Here is a 7,500-nt window from a genome sequence, read left to right as displayed (position 1 = left end):
ATGGGATTACCTTCTCATGTCATTCAAACCCCCCCTCTGACCTCTGTTAAACCAAACCAGTCTTATTCCGAGCCAGTATTAACTCTCACCACAACAGCTTTCTGCTTGCATATATTGTAGGTGGTAAATGCTGGAGAGGACTGCAAGACATTCCAAATGTTGTTGTGAATTTGGTGATAAGACTTGGCTCAATTTGCTATGGTCAACGATGAGTTGAATCAAGAGCCAATGGACACGCATTGGACCCACTGGCAATTCCAATTTTGTGTTCAGACAAGATTAACACACAGAGCTGCCTCTGAATGATCGTGTTTTTGTGTCATTGACGGCGACAAACGTCCAGTCCATTTGCTAATGGTGAAGTGATAGTCAAATAGCAAAAATAGTGGCGCTTCGATGTACGAGTGACCAGACTCAAGAGTTTTTCGAGGTCTGACCTGAGGTGGTTAAAAGCAAAAGTAGTTATCCAAAACAGTCCTCAAGTACAAGTAAAAAATATTCGTTGAAAAGAATACTCTAGTAAGGAGTAACTTTGTCAGTAACTGCTTACAATGTCTGATGAAAAAAAAAAAAATAATAATGTTATATATTTTTTTCAAAGCACAACTTCATCTACTAGTAGATGGACTGTCATTATCATACTGTACTATAACCTATCCGGCCAAAAAGATGACACACAAACCCTCAAATTCAGACCAGAACAACACGATGAATCACCACCCAGAGCATGAGTGCCCTCTAGCGGAGAACAAACATTGTTACCGCTACTTATAACGTATAATGGAGTCATGTGGTTATTGTTGCGACGTCTCATTGGTACAACTGAGACGGCCACTGTCGGCACCTCTTGCGAGAATAAAGTCAATATGTACAATAAAGACGAAAAATGTAATGACTAGTGTAGCCCAAAGTAGTGGAGTAAGAGTTGTGTTTCATCACAAATCTACTCAAGTCAAAGTAAAAAGTATCGCGTGGTAAAACCATAAGGTGGAGTTTGACTTTTCTGGCAAGAGGGGCCAAAAATGTTGATGACCCCGAAACGCAGTGTCAGCAATAAAATCAACTTACACGATATATGCTCCGATAGTAGCTTAGCCCATGCTCGTACATACAGGCATCCCAGCTGTGTGTGCGTCTGCGTGTGTGCGTTTTTCTGTCTTACCTCGTGGAGAAGTAGACGCCGCATCTGTTTTGGCTGAATATTTCAGCCAGGAACATCATTTATAATAATACGTTGAAAATGAACTTTTTTTTTTTTTTTTACCTTGTTTCCATTTTTGGGGGTTAACGTCTGAAGTGGAGCCAACTGAAATTCCGCTCACCATTTTGGCGATGCTCTCCGGTGTTTCATGGTCCACATCTTCAGTTCTTGGTTCTCGCTCAGTAGTTGTTGTCGCTTTTGAAAGCTTAGGTTTGAAAAAAATGATGTATATCCATCTTGCCTCTTCTGACCTCCAGTGTTTTTTGGGGGTGGCTTAGCAAAGCAAATGACCGTCTCTAAGGTGCTAGTTGTCAGGGAGCGCGGGCGGGCAAGGTGGACCCAAATGCAGGGAAATGTAGGCAAGGCAGATGAATGGTGCAAAAATGATTTAATTAAAGCCAACGAAAAACAAAGTACAAACAAAGGCTGTGATAATCCAAAGAAGGCACTGAGGCAAACAAAAACTGTCACTAACAAAAGACTGCTTTTCAAAAACTCACTTGGAACACAAGGGCTTGGATAGGCGTGAATACTGCTGATGAGAACCTGACATGGACTTTGACGTTGACATACACTTACATTGACAATGACGCAACAAGGACTGAAAAGAAACTGGGTGCTTTTATACACACACACATGCAGACAAGGGGTAACGAGACAACGAGGAACAGCTGGGTAATACAGGAGGACTCACTATGTGCAGGCACGACAGGTGAAATCAATGGGTAATCACAGAGACAAGTCACACTAAGGAAAAAAACAACACAAAACCCAACACTAGTCACATGATCTTTTTGAAAAATATTTTTTTTACCCATTACAAAAAATGTTTTTTGTTCATTTCATTCATTTTTGTTGTTTGTTTTATTGCTTTACAACTTTTACAGACAACATTTTACCGGCAACGTCTTAATTTTAAATCCATATATTGGAAAGTCATTTATAAGATCCGACCGCGCACTTATGCGCGTGCGGTGGCCACGGACGACGGGGAACCCAGCCAGCAGGAGGAAAACTCGGTGGAGCAACAAGTGGCATCTTACCTTCGGAGCAAGGGAATAACGTTGGACTTGGAGCACATCGAGGCGTGCCACTCAATGCCGATGAGGAATGACAGACCGCCAGCCATCATCGTGAGATTTATCAGTCGAAAAAACAAGACAATGCTGCTGAAACAAGGTCGCAAGTTGAAGGGTACCGACGTATATATGAACGATCACTTAACACGGAAGAATGCTGATATCGCCAAAAAGGCAAGATATCTTAAAAAGCAACGCAAGATTCAACACACGTGGGTAGTCAATTGTAAAATATACATTAAATGGAACGGAACGCCTGAGGAAGCAAAAGTGCTGATGGTGCGAGATATTGAAGAGCTTGAAAAGTACTGATACCTATCAAGACCAGGTACCATCTCTGCATACAATGACTATGAACGATACATCAAACACACGAACTGTACTCAGGAATAAGAGCGACATTGATCCACTTCTGCGAACCCTTCAGAACAAACAAATAGAACTTGAGGCCTTTAAATCCAACGAGTCCAACAAAAGAGTCCCTAATATAGAAAGTGATCCTGACAATCATTTCTTTTCTTCTACTGTTACCAATTGCGATTATTTTTACACAAGATCTGTATGAAAATCATATCAACTCAATGGGCAAAACTGTCAATTATACATTTCAACAGCAGAAGCATGTACAAAAATGTCAGCTCTACCAAAGACTATCTGCACCAATTTACACACCCCTTCAGCATAATTGCGATCACAGAAACGTGGTTTAATATTGATAAAGGTATTGATTTTCTTATGGATGATTACGAATTAAAATACATAGAGAAAAGAAAACTGGTGGTGGAGTTGCCCTATATATTCATAAATCAATTAAATGTATGGTATTAACAGATACAGCTGCACTAGAAGCTATAATGCTGGGGGAAGTACAGCCACTGAGTTCTATCTCCTTTTTCTCACTCTACCTACAGTACCACTTGTCTTACTTAATTTCTATTTTCCAATGGTAATATCTAGTAATATGGTAATATCTGTCTAGTCTCTTCATCACTCGTCACCCGGTCTCCCCTTTCCCCCCACCCCTTTTTCAGCTGCAGCCTCCTGACTGTCCGGACCCCTGGCTGGATGGATGTCCTCGTTGCTACCCCCGTCTCATCTGGCTAGATGGACCTCTTCTTGTTCCTTTACTCCAATGTATCTTTACGGACTGTAACTTCGCCTGCTAATTCCCATTAGCAGTACTGGTGCTCCCTGCCTATCTGTCCCGGGAGTGGATCTCTCCTCAGTGTGGTACTTCCCAAGGTTTCTCATTTTCTCCCAAAGACTCTGGAGTTTTTGGAGTTTTTCCTTGCCGACATGGAGGGTCTAAGGATGGGGGATGCCCAGGACTTGAAATGTATGTATTCATCTTCATTGCTTCATTTGCTGTTTCTGATTTTGTATCATATTGCCTCTGCAAAGCCCTTTGAGACAACCTTGTTGTGATTTAGGGCTATACAAATAAAATTGAATTGAATAGATATGTCAAGAACACTTGGAATGTTTGACAATAGAGATCTCCAATGAAAAAAAGAAAAATATAATTGTCAGTTGAATCTATCGATCACCGGGTTCATGTATTGATTCCTTCACTGAATGGATGAGCCAATTGTTTTCCACTATTAAGCAGAAAACATTCTTCATCTGTGGAGATTTTAATATTGATTTATTAAATCCAAGCAAACTGGCAGCAATGGACAATTTTTTGGATACAATGTATAGTATGCCTCTTTACCCAACAATAACTAAACCAAGTAGGATTACATCACACACCATCACAGCTGTGCCACAGGCGCCAGTGAACTGGACAATGGATGTAAATTGGGACAGAAATCAAGAAAGAAGAGTTGGGATGCATTTCAGCCTCAGATCAAGCTACAGTATGCGTTATAAGGTGAAATAATCAAATGGGTAACCGTCAGCCATTCCGACAGAGTTATGTAACCAACGGGGTTGCATCCACACTTGTGTATAGCACAAAAAGGAACATTTGTGTGGTAATTTGCACTTTTTATTTTTGAGGATGATGTTTAACCCTTTCGGTTACAGTGGTCACATCAGTGGACATCTATCCAAAAGTTATCATTAGTTTACCTCACCACCGCCAGCCCAGGTCACAATTTTTGTTGTGGTAATAAGTAAAAGATATTGATAGACGTCCAATCCATTTTAACTGGGAGGGGCTGGAAGCGATCGAACAATCAGTTGAAATGGATTGAATACCGTAAGAGGCAGCCATAGAGTTAAGATATGAGAGGTCACAAGATTCATCAAACAAAACAAAATTAAATGAATAACTTTCCCACAGCAAAATTCACACATGGGACACTTATTTGAATTAATGTTATTATTATTATTATTTTTTTTAATCTTGATTTATTTCAATAATTTTTCATTTATATTTTGAAGTTTTGATTTTTTTTTTAGAATGAATTTCATTTCATGTAGAATTATTTCTATTTTATTACTTCATTACTATGTATTTTTTTTTCATGTGCTTTGTTTCTTAATTTAAAAAAATACTATTTAAGTATTTGATTTGCCCCCGCCCCCATGACTAGGGTCATAGTAGGGCCATCAGGGAGTGTCCCGCAATACAAACCCTCAAAACTCGGCTCAAGCACTTTTTGAAAGTAAACCAGTCCTGCAATCACTGACTTTTAAAGCGCCTGTGACACGATGAAATTAAATAGCATTATTATGTGAATTAAAATCATATTTTGAGATCATTCGACTATATACAACAATTTGGCAAAGCGCAGATGAAGAGAAATGTTTCTTTTAATCTGCCGTTTAGCCCCGCCTATCATTGTAGCACTCTAGTGCAGGGGTCCCCAACCTATTCCACAAAGGCACACTGTGGGTGCAGGATTTCATTCCTACCAAACAAGATGACAACACTTTTTCCCCAATCTGGTGTTTTACAAGTGCAATCACTTGATTGCAGTCAGGTGTGGCTTGTTTTAGCAGAAGCCTCATTGGCTCAACTGCCTCTGCTGGATCGGCTGGAACAAAAACCAGGACCCACAGTGTGCCTTGAGGACTGGGTTGGAGAACCCTGCTCTAGTGCCTCCATCTAGGTGATGACGTCGGCAGAGTAACGATTTCAGCTGATTTAGAAATCAGCCCAATGGGGAAGATTCAGAACGCGGAAAATGCAACAGACAGCAGCAAAATGTCATCATTGTTTTTATCTCTCTACTCCAATATTTTTACAGTATGTATCTAAGTAATTTCCCCCAATTGCTAAATAAATTGTATGGGATGAAAAATAAGTCTTGTGTTAAATAGAATTAGGCCTTGGGGTGGACCCTGAAAAAGTGCCTAGAAAATGGGTTTCGTTCCACTGTCTGGGCACTACTTGTTCAATGCATTTTTTGATAAGATAATACCCTTCTGAACTTTGGGTTAAAAGTTCACCCAACGTTTCCCTGCACCAATTTTGTCAAAATCTAGGAATATATATGTATAGAGTGGGGAGAACAAGTATTTGATACACTGTCCATGGGTTTTCCCATGGGCCGTGTATCAGTGTGTATATATATATATACATATATATATATATACATATATATATATATATATATACACATATATATACACATATATATATATATATACACACACATATATATATATACACACATATATATATATATATACACACATATATATATATACACACACACACATATATATATATACACACACACACATATATATATATATACACACACATATATATATATATATACACACACATATATATATATACACACACACATATATATATATACACACACACATATATATATATACACACACACATATATATATATACACACACACATATATATATATATATATATATATATATATATATATATATATATATATATATATACACACACATATATGAAATGTGCACTCTCAATAAAACAATAGCACTTCATTGGAACATCCATCTTTTTTGGCAGTCAAATTGAACAAAGGTCTATTTTTTTGGAAAAGGGAAAAGAGCCTTTTTTTGTTGTTGTTTTAAAGGTGTTAAAATGGAGAGTAACATTTTGATAATGAAACTAAACATAGGAGAGATGGTGGGTGATTACTCATCAATATCAGTATCATCAGTGTCATCATCCCATTTCCTTTGAAATATTTTCACAGTCCTGGCAGTGGCATAAATCTGTACAGGACATTTTTGCAGACAAGCATGAACATCTTTCAGTCTCACACTTGCTTATCTTGCAACCACAGTGGATTACCTGTAGCACACTATCTGGGGCAGGATTTCTAGTCATCCATTTTACTGTTAATTCACCATCCTCAATGTCCCATCCATTGCCAATTGGTGAAGGGGCACACATCATACCAGTCAGACAATGTCGCATTACTGCTGCCTCGTAGTTTGCCCTTTTGCTGTGTTGGAAGAGAGCATCACTTGTTGGAGGAATGGACATTCCAGATACACAATGTCTTGACATAGAGAGAGAACTTTTAGATTCACATCATCAGGAATATCAACATACCCGGCTAGTGTTGGTTCTTCTGTTGCACCAATCGATTGTACTGTTCAACAGGCACAACAGCTTTCGCTTCACATACATTTAAATCTTCTGCTGTGGGAGGCCATGGGCATTTCAGTGAGGGTGATTCGCTTAGAATGGTCCTCAATAGCAGCCCTGCACTGTAAAGTGTCCTTCTTTGTTCTGTGGATTTCCAACCAGATGGTGTGCTAGCCATTTGTTCAGTGTCACTTTCTTGTCTTACCTCAGTAGAGTCGGTAGCTGATGTACCTGATGACTGAGGTATCCTGTCTAAAAGTTTCTGTTGATGATAAAGTCTCCAACAAAAAAAACAAAAAAAACATTTCAGACATGTTGCGCTGGAAAGGGGTGTGAAAAACTATGGGGAGAGATTTGTCTCAAAAATATTCTCACAAATACTTTCGCGATTTACACATATCTTTTGTCGATGCACAAATATATCCAAGATTTTCACATGTATTTTCGAGATCCACAAATATATCCATGAGTTTCACATGTGTTTTTGTAATCCACTAATATATCCTCGAAATTCACATGTGTTTTTTAATGTTGTGCGTGCACTCATCATGAATTATTGTTTGCAAACATTCGAATTGTATTTGTGAATCAGCGGCCGCGTGCATTTATTTTTGAGACAAACATAACAAGAACAAGTGCATTGGCGATTCACACGTGTTTTTCAAATTCACAAATA

At 38.7% G+C, this 7,500-nt stretch overlaps 1 long non-coding RNA gene across 2 annotated transcripts; it reads right to left on the bottom strand.

The window, feature by feature from the left end:
- Window positions 1–6,207: 6,207 nt before the first annotated feature.
- On the bottom strand, window positions 6,208–7,404 carry LOC130911578 (uncharacterized). Of its 2 annotated transcripts, XR_009062294.1 has the most exons (3): window positions 7,030–7,248; window positions 6,789–6,968; window positions 6,208–6,678 (listed from the first exon to the last, which is right to left on the bottom strand). It is a non-coding gene; the product is annotated as an uncharacterized LOC130911578 (long non-coding RNA). The 2 variants fall into 2 exon arrangements; XR_009062293.1 differs by having other exon boundaries at window positions 6,789–7,404.
- Window positions 7,405–7,500: the final 96 nt, after the last annotated feature.

The sequence above is a fragment of the Corythoichthys intestinalis genome, unplaced genomic scaffold (assembly GCF_030265065.1).
Source record: "Corythoichthys intestinalis isolate RoL2023-P3 unplaced genomic scaffold, ASM3026506v1 HiC_scaffold_59, whole genome shotgun sequence".
Classification (NCBI taxonomy): domain Eukaryota; kingdom Metazoa; phylum Chordata; class Actinopteri; order Syngnathiformes; family Syngnathidae; genus Corythoichthys; species Corythoichthys intestinalis.
The sequence above is the reverse complement of the archived record's forward strand: the minus strand, read 5'-3'. Positions and strand labels throughout refer to the sequence as shown.